The sequence below is a fragment of the Lepisosteus oculatus genome, chromosome 14, assembly GCF_040954835.1.
Source record: "Lepisosteus oculatus isolate fLepOcu1 chromosome 14, fLepOcu1.hap2, whole genome shotgun sequence".
Classification (NCBI taxonomy): Eukaryota; Metazoa; Chordata; class Actinopteri; order Semionotiformes; family Lepisosteidae; genus Lepisosteus; species Lepisosteus oculatus.
In genome coordinates this window covers 14,999,490-15,012,371 of record NC_090709.1, presented here as the reverse complement: position 1 = coordinate 15,012,371, position 12,882 = coordinate 14,999,490, and the positions used below count along the sequence as shown (strand labels likewise).

Here is a 12,882-nt window from a genome sequence, read left to right as displayed (position 1 = left end):
TGACTGGGCTATTTCTATCTACTCAGTTTCTCTCTGAAACAACCTTTTTCAAGAAATTTGCAAAATTTAAATACAATACTTGCTTAAAAGTGCAGATTATTTTTTACCCAAAACTGCAAATGGAGAAAACCGACTCGTTGGAGTCTCTGTGGTACAATTGCTTAGTGCGGCCAGGTTGGGACTAAAATTATAGTAAGGTGATGGTTCAAGTGCATCCAGGCCACACCTTTCTCACTGTTCCAACGTGAACATCATCTATGGAAAAAATGGCATAAAATGTTTAACAGATTATTGACCTTATTGATACCGACAACATACCACTTGGCCACCACACCTGCAGTTCCGCTTACTTTCCCATCAAGGCTAGCATGTTTTTTAAATACAAAAAAGTTAAATCTTTGAGCACAAATTGCCATGGTAGGAGGAATAAAACAAATATGACTGTTCAAATTAATTCTATTGAAACTGATTTAATCGCGCAGAATCTACAACAACAAAACCATGATTCTTAACAAGGAGATACTGGGCAGCAGTGGGATTCCGACTCATGCCCTCGAAGAAACGGAGCTTTAATCCAGCTCCTTAGAGCGCTCGGCTGGGTTACCCTTGATAGCAGCTTTTCAGCACTTGTAGTCTGACTTTGTGGTGTTATTCTGCATGGAAGAGACTGCACCTCCTTTTTCTGAGATGCTTTCTCTCACTTGGTGAAATATTCACTTCTTTGGCCCTCTGAATATAGTTCTTCTGTTAAGCAGGCTTCAGACTCTGCTTATAGCACCCGTGTAGAGATTTTATTTTTACAGGAAGACGCATTCCGAAACGTATCTCTGTAGTTTTTTAAAAGCTTTGAACAGCGTATTTTATACAACGCACAAACAGTATTCTAAATTCACATGGCAGATCTGTGCAGCAATCATACTCGATTTGACTGTGATTCTGAAATACTTCTAGCAAACATATTCAGGTTTCCTTGAACCTTTAATAAAAAAATTACTTTGCGATGTTCCGCAGATGTGCAGTGTGCCTTTCCTCTTGTCGTATTCAAGAGTACTCACTGCGGGAGCTCCTCACTGCGTGTACTTTACTCTACTGTGATTTCTTTTAATTTATTTACGTGGAGTGTGGTGAGAAGATCACCTTGAACATTTTTGGTTTGTGAAAGAAACACTAAAGAAAATACAAGTGATGAACATTTAAAATAACCACAGTACAGCTAGAAGAGGGAAAGATAAAAGACGATTTAGAATGACATTCACAATAGATTGAAGAAAAGCACAACTGCCCAAACAGGGACTTGAACCCTGGACCCTCAGATTAAAAGTCTGATGCTCTACCAACTGAGCTATCTGGGCTCTAGAAAAAACAAAGCCACTGCCGGGATCCTCGCAAATCACGTCTCTTCTTGTGCCGAAGTGCAGTCATACCTGACCCATCTGGAATGACCACTGACAGACTTTATCCAGAAGCGACGGCACAACTCCCAGTAGAATGAGCGAGAAATACAGAACGACACGAGGAGTCAAGGGGCTCTCACAATTCATCTTTCCTCACATTACTGATTTTTTCACTAAGAATTTGACCTTTTCACAATCAGATTTTTTCGCATTTAATAAGATCTTTTAATCAACAACATTTAAGAAAGAAAACAAATGGAACATTTTTTGGAACAATAATAAAAAAAAACTTTCAATGTCTTGGTTATATAAGTGTGCACACCCTTTATAAAGGGGGTAGCAACTGTGCTGAAATTTAACCAGTCACATTCCAGATCATGTACAAAAGTTATTTGCCTTTGCCAGACATCAATTGTATTGATTCTTATTAGTCCTATTTAATATCAGCTGATCACATATAACTAACCAATCTTGGAGAATGTATGTTCAAACTGCAGAGCTGAACCTGAAGAGAAATCCGACCGCTGATTGTCACCAAAGAATGTCGTTACAAATTATCTGCGGAGTTGTTTTACGTATCCGGCCACCTCTTTCCTTTCTACTTTGCAGTGAGCACAATTCTTTCAGTTTCTTCTCTTGTATTTTCCTTGCTATTTTACTGTCCCTTTCCCCCATGTGGAGATGGATCCACAACCGAAACCCTGTTTGCAGCCTGTGTTTCTGCAGCGTCAGTCTGTATGAGGAGAGGGTGTTAAACAGCTCCAGTGGCGCAGTCGGTCAGCGCGTGGTGCTTATACAGCAATGCACAGCAGAGTCATGCTGAGGTTGTGAGTTTGAGCCTCAACTGGAGCAGTGTGACCTGTGTATTTAGCTACTTGTTAAGGATTCGGCCAGTGAAACCGAAACCAAGTAATGAACCCACTTGCAGGAGCCGATAGAGACAAGTCGTGCTCCAAATACCGTAGACGAAGGAGAGAGCCGAGAGTCCAGGGGAAGCCAGAGATCCAAACTGAGAGAGAGTAACCGAAGCCGAGCCGTAATCCAAAAAACCTAGTAAGAGGGGAGAAACCAAAGTCGGAACCTGAATAGTACGAAGAGGTAGAAGGCGTAACGCAACTAAGTAGCTCGAAAGGCCAACCAATACTGAGAGAGGAGGTAGGGAAAGACTAGTGCTTAAATACAAGATGAGACGGAGGTGTTACCAGGTGATTATTTCTTCACATAACCCTTGCAGAAAAAGAAAAATTAGGACCTCATCCTCCCAGTGAGTCTCTGCTGCTGCTACTCTAAAGTCTATGGCATAATCCTGTGCAGACCTGCGGCCCTGGCGGATAGATGAGAGGCGATAGGAGTCTTGTCCAGCTGAGGAACGACAAAAAAAAACCTTAAATTTCTCTAAAAAGAGATCATAGTCCTGTACCTCAGGAGCCCTGCGATCTAGTAGGACAGTTGCTCAATCCAGAGCACGGCCAGTTAACAGAGAAACTAATGTACGAAGGCAATCTTGTCTTGAGGAGAAAAAAAAAGTTTCCGGATGGAGCCTGAAAACCAACGCACACTGTGCTAAGAAACCCCGACATCTCGTAGGGTTGCCGTCAAACCTGTCAGGTGGTGTAAGTGGAAGAGGTCGAAGAGCGGGTGTAGAAGCTGGCGGGGGCGGAGCCGAAGCGGCAGCTCCAGCGTTACTTTCACTATTACTGGTAGGCGGCACTGCCGACAGGTGCGGTGAAATCTGTTGGACGGAAGCCTGTAACTGGAGTAAGGCTTGCCAGTATTGATCCAAAACCGAGCGAAATTCCTCTTGTTCTGCTGGGTCCATGTTAAGTGGCTCAGTATTCTGTTAAGGATTCGGCCAGTGAAACCAAAACCAAGTAATGAAGCCACTTGCAGGAGCCGATAGAGAAAAGTCGTGATCCAAATACCGTAGACGAAGGAGAGAGCTGAGAATCCAGGGGAAGCCAGTGATCCAAAGAGGGAGAGAGTAGCGAAAGCCAGACCGTAATCCAAAAAACGTAGTAAAAGGGGAGAAACCAAAGTCGGAACCTGAACAGTACGAAGAGGTAGAAGGCGTAGCGCAACTAAGTAGCTCAAAAGGAAAACCAATACTGAGCGAGGAGGTAGGGAAAGACTAGTGCTTAAGTATAAGATGAGACAAAGGTGTGGTGGTGAAAGCGTACACTGACAGGTAGACTAATGAACTAAGACTACGCTTTCTTCTGCCTCTTTCGTTGCCGGGAGGCAGGGATCGTAACATTACCCCCCTCTCTACGGGAGGCTCCCGAAGCCCTAGCGGGACGATTAGGTGAACAGTGATGGAAATCCCGGATCAGGTTTGAATCCAGTATACCCTTTTCTGGTACCCATGACCGCTTTACAGTGTAGGCAGGGAGTCCATCAATTACTCAAGGCGGTGGGGTTTTTTGTTGCGGTTTAGACAGAGTGGATCTGCGAAAGGGCTTAAGGAGGGAAACATGGAATGTAGGGTGAATCCTGAGGGTAGGAGGCAAGGCCAGCAATAAGTTACAGGGGTAACCTGGCATTGGACACGAAAAGGACCGATGAACCTGGGAGCAAGCTTGCCAGAAGGTTGCTTTAGAGGAAGTTTGCAGGTAGTTTGCAGACACATAGTCCACGTCGAAATCTGGGTATGGTTCCACGGTACCGATCCGCCACGGTCTTCTGCCGAGCTGCAGTGTGAAGAAGGGCGGCTTTAGCCTTCCTCCAGAAGTCCTGCAGGTTTGTGATATACTCCTGAACAGATGGAACTTCTGTGTCCGGCAGGGAGTCCGGGAAGAGAGGAGGCAGATAACCTAAGGCACACTTGAAGGGTGACATGCCAGTCGAAGGAGGATACAAAGAATGATGTTCATATTCTGCCCATGGAAGCAATGCCCATGGACACCCAGTTTTCTTGGGTAGATGAGATATATGCCCTTAAGTAGGTTAGCAGCTCTTGATTCATACGCTCAGTTTGACCGTTGGCCTGAGGGTGGTAAGTTGAAGTAAGCGAAACAGTGACTTACAGAAGGCATTCCGAAATTGTGAAATAAACTGGGGGCCCCTATCTGAAACAATATTTTTAGGGATGCCATGAAGGCGGAAGATATGCAGTACGAACAGGTCTGCTAGTTCCCTAGCCGAAGGCAAGGAAGGTAGGGGAATAAAATGGACAGATTTAGAGAAACGATCTACTACTGTCATGACTGTCGTGTATCCTTGGCTTGGTGGAAGGTCAGTAATAAAATCAACTGAGAGGTGGGTCCAAGGACGGTTGGGGATAGGTAAGGGTTGAAGAGGGCCTGCCGCCCTCATCCGAGAAGACTTAATTCGGGAACAGATAGAGCAGGCTTGGACATACTCCTTGACATCTTTAACCATGGTTGGCCACCAGAAGTCTCTAGAGATTAAATCCAAGTTACGTCAGAAGACAAAAGACAGAAGATCTGACTGGGGTTGAGACAAATAACTTGTCCGGAGGGCACTGAGGAGGTACAGTTTGTCCAGCCAAGGTGTATCTAGCTACAACTTCTATGTCCCATCTAACAGCTGTCAGGAATTTACCAGAAGGGATGATGGGTTCAGGAAGCAGTTCAGCCTCAGGGGGGTCGTGGATCCGTGAGAGAGCATCAGCTTTGATGTTCTTAGAGCCTGGAGTGTAGGTGATAAGGAAATTAAATCTGGAGAAAAGAGGGACCATCTGGCCTGGCGAGGACATAGACGTTTGGCCGATTGTAAATACTCCAAGTTTTTGTGATCTGTGTATATCAAGAATGGATGATGAGCTCCCTCCAGCCAGTGCCTCCATTCCTCCAATGCTAACTTAATAGCCAGAAGCTCACGGTTACCAACATCATATTTAATCTGTGCAGGGGATAACTTCTTAGAAAAGAATCGCAGGGGCGAAGAATTTGTTTTTCTCCATGACGTTGAGAGAGAACAGCGCCCACGCCATGGCCAGAAGCGTCCACCTCAACAACAAAAGGCAAAGAAGGATCAGGGTGTTTCAGGATGAGGGCAGTAGTGAAAAGGTGTTTCAGGTGCTGAAATGCCTCTTCTGCTTGAGGGGTCCATTTACCTTGTCTGGGTCCTTTGCGAGTTAAACAGATTATGGGAGCAACCACTGAGCTGAAGTTTCAAATAAACCTCTTATGGAAGTTGGCAAAACCAAGAAACCGTTGTATGTGTTTAAGGTTCGCGGGTGTGGGCCAATCAGTAATTGCGGAGACTTTACTTGAGTCCATTTCCACCCCTTCTGGAGAGATGATGTAACCTAAAAAGTGAATCCTAGAAGCATTAAAAGTGCACTTCTCCAGTTTGACATCAAGTTTATTCTTTATGAGTCGGGAGAGAACTTCTCTGACATGGAGAACATGATCCTGGAAGGTATTAGAGAAAATTAGAATGTCATCAAGGTATACCAAGACAAACCTTTGTAGCAGATCACAAAAAATATCATTAATAAAGGTTTGAAACACTGCTGGGGCATTTACCAAACCAAAAGGCATGACCAAATATTCATAATGTCCATGGGTTGTCATGAATGCCGTCTTCCACTCATCCCCTTCCCGAATACGGATTAAATTATAAGCCCCTCATAGATCCAGTTTGATGAAGATCTTGGCCCCATGCACGGACTCAATTATGGGCAAAGGGTACCGGTTCTTAATAGTGATCTCATTAAGGCCACTATAATCAATACAGGGACGGAGCCCACCATCCTTCTTTTCCACAAAAAAACCTGGCACAAGCAGGAGAAGTGGATGGGCGTATAATTCCAGCCTTCAGAGAATCTTGTATATATATTTTCAGGGCCTCGGATTCCATATTGGAGAGTGGAATATACGACCTTTAGGAGGAATAGTTCCTGGCAAAAGGTCGATGGCACAGTCATAATGTCGGTGGGGTGGGAGAGCCAAGGCCTCTTGCTCATTGAAGGCTTCCTGTAGATCAGAATATTGGGGGGGGGGGGGTATCGTAGGAACACCAGAAGGGGGCGTTTCCATGAGTGCAACTCTTACAACCTTGCAGACGACAGCAACTACCAATACATTGGGGTCCCCAAGTTAAAATTTCTCTACGGGCCCATGAAATGTTAGGGTCATTCTGTTGGAGCCAGGGAAAGCCTAGTACAAGGGGATGTGATGGGGTCTCGAGGATATAAAACCAGATATCTTCCACATGTGTGGCGCCAATTTGCAATCTTATTAATTCAGTTTGCCATCTTATAAGTCCTGGAGACACTGGGGAACCATCAATAGATTGTCCATGAAGAGGAGTCGTCACCTGGGTCAGGGGTAATTTCCAAGCTTGAGCTAAGGAGGCGTCGATGAAGTTCCCTGCTGCCCCCGAGTCAATAAAAGCAAGAAGTGGCGTCTGTTTATTACCCCAAAACAGTGTAGACATAATAGAAAATCCTGAGGAAAACTTAGAGGATTGAGTTAACTCACTCACCACAGGATCTTGAGTAGTAGGGAGGCGCCTCAAAGATGAATGTAAAGCAGGGCAGTCAGCTTTAAAGTGTCCTAATTTTCCACAGAACATACAGCGGCCCTCTCATCTGCGTCTCTCTCTTTCTTCTGGAGTTAACTGGGTGCGGGCAATTTCCATAGATTATTCCGAGTCTAGAGTGTTGGTAGGTGGTGGCCGAGGAACCTCTAGTATCTGTGTCTGAGATCTTTCTCTATTCCTCTGACAAATTCTAAATTCCAACACCTGGGAAATTACTTCCTCCAAAGTTCTGCCCAACTGTTGTATAGTTACCAGGTGATCCTTTATTTCTTTAGTAAAAGTGGAGAAACCAAAGTCGGAACCAGAACAGTACGAAGAGGTAGAAGGCGTAGCGCAACTAAGTAGCTCGAAAGGAAAACCAATACTGAGCGAGGAGGTAGGGAAAGACTAGTGCTTAAATACAAGATGAGACGGAGGTGTGGTGGTGAAAGCGTACACTGATAGGTAGACTAATGAACTAAGACTACGCCTTCTTCTGCCTCTTTCGTTGCCGGGAGGCAGGGATCGTAACACATGGTTCTAGTGTAATACTGCTACTACAGCTACTACTGCTGCTGCCACTGACACAACTGCAACTAATAAAATTTTACAGCTACTCCTACTGCTACTACTAATGTTACTAAAGCTACTAGTAGTACTGTTACTGCTACTAATACTGCTGCCACTGACACAACTGCTAATACCACTACTACCATTACTACTACGACCATGACTTCAGATTCTAATACTAATTCTGATACTAATACTCCTGCTACTATTACTGCTGTCATTACTACTAATAGTGATAAAAACAGAGCACTCACAGCTCTGTAGACATTGGTCTGGACTCTAGAAAGTGATTCCATTTGCAAGCAGCTCTGGACCTCAACACCTGTTGATGGGTCACTTCTATCAGACACAACATTGGAGCCCAAGCCCACCTACAAACACATTCACACACACTGACACTACACATACTGACTAACACCATACACATTTATACACACAATCAGACACATACATGCACAAATACAAACTAGCACACATTCACAGACACACACATACTGTAGACACTACACTCAGAGATACACACCCACACACTGATACGCACACATTTACAGAATCACACATAGACAGTACACATACTCACAGACACAAACTCACACACTGATGGACATCACATACACTCTTACCTACAGTTACACTATAACAAACACTAACAAAAATACCACTAATATTACAACAGTAACACTATCACTATGACTAACACTATCATTATTATTAACTATAACACAAAGTTACTACTACACTACTAATACTAATAATAACAGTAATAATTCAGGTGGGTAGCTGCGTCAGCATGCGTAGGCTGCAAAGGAACAAGTAATATGTTTTATTCCATGCTGAAAAAAAGAAGAAAGAGAGAAAGAGAGAGTGTGACACCTGAAGAAGGCTCCACGGCCGAAACATTGTGTTCTCTTTCTTCTTTTTTTCAGCATGGAATAAAACCTATTACTTGTTCCATAACAGTAATAATATCACTAAAACTAACATGACTACTAGTGTAAATAGTCTAACAGTATATCCATAATAAGCACTAATATTAACATGAATACTAGCATTAACATTAAAACTACCAGTTGTACTCTCACTAATATTAACATGAATACACTAGTATTAGTATTAGTAGCTGTCCGTGACGTCACACCGCTGTTTGTGACGAAGGCGAGACACCTAGCCGGGCACAGTGACTCGGCGCGTGTCGCCGTGGTTACCATACTTATGATTTGTAAACAAATGGAAAATGCATTTTAACTGTTACTTAAACAAATTTATCAACTTGGAATATAATTATCTAGCTCTAGGATTAAATTCCTAAATAATAATTTGAATAACCATTCTTTAATTTCGGATTGAACATTATTAACACTAAATGCACTATGGTACTGTAATTGATCGATACAGGCGGTATTGACCGTTTTCTAGATATTTTAAACAGGGTCAAGAAATGGAAACGAATCAGTACTCACCAGTCGATGAAGTTAATCGTTTATTCTACGGTTCTTCAGTTGAATTAATAGGTTGTCAATAGATAAGTGATCAATAACTCTCCGCAGTGCGCTCCGCGCACCTCCCGCGGTCTCGCTCGCTGATCCCGGCGCTCTGGCTGGTGTCTCTGACGTCACAGTGCTCTTTCTGACATAAACAGATGCAGCCATTCAAAACAAGTGGGCGGTACCGCATTATTTTGCGGTGGGCTTTACGCAGTCCACCGCAAGTTACCGTAAACTATCCTATAATACCGCAAAAAAATAATAGTATCCGGAATTTCCACAAGGTGGAGCTAATGAAGCTCAACCTCTCATGTTTGAGCTGTCGCCATCAAAGTCTTTAATGAAGATATTACTAATAGTATTAATAATGAATGACCTTGGACAAGCTGTAAACTCAAAGTATTGCCCTGGTCCACATTCTTTTTTTCATTGACCGTTTTTGTAAAAGTAACACCACAGCATTTTGCAATCACACATTTGTTTCCAATCATGCAAAGTACAGTAATTTTTGAGAATCGATTCACCATGCCTTTCACATGCTCATAAACGAGATTGATTTAGGAACATAACATATTACTGTATACAGTATGTATATGTATATTTAATGTCTTAACTGTGCCCGTTTAAGTATTGAATATTTATATGGAATTTTACCACGGAAGGGAAATCTTAGTACCTGAGCATAAAAAGAATAGGAGCATACTGTAACGCGTGTGAAGGCCATAAACGATATTGATTTTGGAACTTAAACATACAGTATATGGCTGGTCTCGGTACTTTAAAGAAAACATACACACCAGTATTCCATTTCTCCCTAAACATTTTAAGCATCGAAGTCTTTAACTAACGTGATACCGGAGTCAACAAGCATACTTTTAGAATTTGATTAAAAGGGAATATAATATGGAATCGCATATCTAAAGAAATTAAGAACGATATAATTATATTCATGTACCGCAACACAAGAATAGTACACGCTGTACATTGTCTGTTGATAATGTTTGTGTAGTGCTTTTTCAGCACTCTGGCTGTGACCTTGCTGGTGGTGCTGTGGGTTAGGTTCCTGACTTCCCTGTTGCAATGTCTGTGATCAAATCCCACTAAAGCCATGACTATTTCTTTTTAACAAACATTTCTTTGAAAAAATGAAACGTTTCCCTTGGTCAGAGATTAAATAAAACCTCACTCGCACCAAACAAATTTATATTTCTAAATATAAATATTTCAAAATATCACAACATGATCGAATTTAAGTCATTTTAATAACAATGAATAGTCACCTAGTGGTAGTGGTAAAATTCCATATAAATATTCAATGCTAAAATGGGCACAGTAAAGACATTTACTGTAAATCTTTCTACGACCGACCAACGGACCACGAGTGTCCCTGTCGGTCAACCAATCACGTACCGCGGTGTTTTGCGTCAATTACCTCCGGCACTTTGAATGGCTGCATCTGTATAACATCTCCAAAAAAATGGAGGGCTGAGCGGGGAATAACGGTTGCTCAGGGTCACAGGGTCACAGGTCATAGTGAATTTAGGAGCTAACTGGATCGGAGTTACAGGATAAATAATAAAGAGTTTGTTCGAGTGTCACATCTTCGTCCTGGGTTCTTAATTTTTACACTATACGTGTAGGAGAAACAAGACAGTGTGTGTGTGTGCCCAGGTAATTCTGGGAGACAGATCGAATCTGGGCTAAAAGAGAGGGGGCTTAGCCCTCTTACATTTGCTAGTTCAAAGTTGTACAACCCATTTGTATCTGCTAGGCCCTGGTGAATTGCTGCGAAATGCTGAAATAACCTCTCGGCTCCTTGGTTGTCATTTCGTCAAACGTGCGTTTGGTACAAGAGTGCATGAAGGCACCGGAAATACATTGGGAACAAATGACCGGTCGCTCAAGACCTCTGTGAAGTACAGGAGCGTGCAAAACGAGGCTGTTTCCGCCCGGTCTCGAACCGGGGACCTTTCGCGTGTTAGGCAAACGTGATAGCCGCTACACTACGGAAACCTGTAGGAAATGCTGCTGGTGTCTCACTTGCGTTTCGGGCTGAGAAAGCGACGCGTCACTTTAGGTAGGGGGAGCTGGAGAGAGGAACAAAGGGCGCGATGAAACAAAATGCCGAAACCCGGGATCAAACCAGGGACCTTTAGATCTTCAGTCTAACGCTCTCCCAACTGAGCTATTTCGGCGGTGCGCAGAGCCCACGGCCACCTGCTCCAGCCTTCCTGTGTTGCGGCATGAGCGCACCAAGAGGAGCGGGAGAGTGTTGCAGGAACGTCACTCAGAAGGAAAGCCACCCAGCTGCGCCCTCTGAGCTCTGTCCAGTGCATCTTCCTCGCATGGACTCCTGCCTGCGACGGGCAGGAAACAATTAACAAGAACAGAACAACACCCCATGGGTGTCTCATGACCACACCTTAGGTTGTGACACATGCAGGTGTGAGGGGTTGCCGGGCTACTTTGGAGCAGAGCTTGGGCGGAGGGGGGGCGGGAAAGCAGACAAAGAGGTGACACCTCAAGGTCTGCACGATCACAGCTCTCCGCCGCCCCAGGCTTCCGCTCGATAAGCTACTGGACACACCTGCCCCTCCTCACACAGACCGTGGAAAAGCCCCCGAGTGGGAGGGCTCTCTCTTCCTCCCAGGAGCTCTTGGACACGACGCACAGACAGAGCGCGGGGAGCCGCCGCCTGCAAACACGGCTCCAGGCAGGACTCCACTCCGCAGGAGCCGCAGAGCAGAGGAGATGGGGGCAGCTTAGATCCAGTGCAGAGACCTGATCTGTTGTTGCTGTGTACGCTGTCCTTTCTGTTCTCGGGGTAGGACATCAGGAAGCACATTGAAGCGCTGCGACATGCACTGTACAGATCCCGCCACTACTGGGCCCGATTTCCCCGGATTGAAACCGGGCTCAAACAGGCCCGTTTCGTTTGTTGCCACGCACACTGTTTGGGGATTCGCCTAGCGCTGTGATCGAACAGACCCACTCACCTCTTAGTGTGGCGGGATCTGCACAGTGGATGTCGCAGCGCATCCTGCTTTCACTTCAATGCATGTCCTGATGTACCCTGGTCTCCCGCGTGACAGGTGGGGATATTTGCCACTATACTAACGAGGAAGACAACGCTCTCTGCTTAGTGTGTAAAACACTTACTTGCAGCATTGTGGGTGCTGTGGTTTAAATGCTATTGGTTTGTGAACAGAATACCCCTATCCAAGTACATTGTGCCACATTAAATAAACACACGAGAAAAAGAGATTCAGAACGCAAAGCTCTGTCAGTGTTCTGTGTAAAAAATCAGTTTGAACATCATGGGAGCTGTTTTTAATAAGCTGCTGAGTAAAGAATATTTTAATCTTCCTGCTGTCAGTAGTATTGTGAATATAGTTGACTCTTACCCGAATGAAAACAGAACGTAAAGGAAGGGTTTCAGAATTCAGACAAAGCTTTATTCCCGTGCTTACAGTCTGAGTAATTGGAGACTGCGCTATTCTGTTGCCTATGGTCATATACGGGTTTTTCGCATGAAGCCATATTGAACAGTATTTCTCGCATTGTGAACTTGTGCACACAGCGGTCCCCCGGGTTCCAGTTAGTGCGTAATTACGCATCGATGAAAAACCGGAGGTTTAAAAAAAGATAATTAGCTCACTGATACTTTGATGTAGAGGCTGTGGAAATATCCACATGTCGTGGTCTTTTAAATGCATTTGGTTTGAAGGCGTTCTGTGCTTCCGTTGCGAAGATATGGACAAAAGAATATTCGTGCTTGGTCAAACAAATGTCATATAAACGAAAAAGTAAAGGCTGAGAAAGCATTCACAATGTATTTTATACACAAAGCAAGTATTCTCGCGATTCTAAGAGGTTTCGTGTAAACGCTACAGGCGTGCCAAAATCGTTTTCGAACTTCAAGCTAACTTTTCCCCGGGGTAAAGTTA

General features: G+C 44.1%; 3 non-coding genes across 3 annotated transcripts; all 3 read right to left on the bottom strand.

The window, feature by feature from the left end:
• Nucleotides 1-1,279: 1,279 nt before the first annotated feature.
• Nucleotides 1,280-1,352, bottom strand: trnak-uuu (transfer RNA lysine (anticodon UUU)). The gene has a single exon. It is a non-coding gene; the product is annotated as a tRNA-Lys (tRNA).
• Nucleotides 1,353-10,875: 9,523 nt separating this feature from the next.
• Nucleotides 10,876-10,948, bottom strand: trnav-aac (transfer RNA valine (anticodon AAC)). The gene has a single exon. It is a non-coding gene; the product is annotated as a tRNA-Val (tRNA).
• Nucleotides 10,949-11,057: 109 nt separating this feature from the next.
• Nucleotides 11,058-11,130, bottom strand: trnaf-gaa (transfer RNA phenylalanine (anticodon GAA)). The gene has a single exon. It is a non-coding gene; the product is annotated as a tRNA-Phe (tRNA).
• Nucleotides 11,131-12,882: the final 1,752 nt, after the last annotated feature.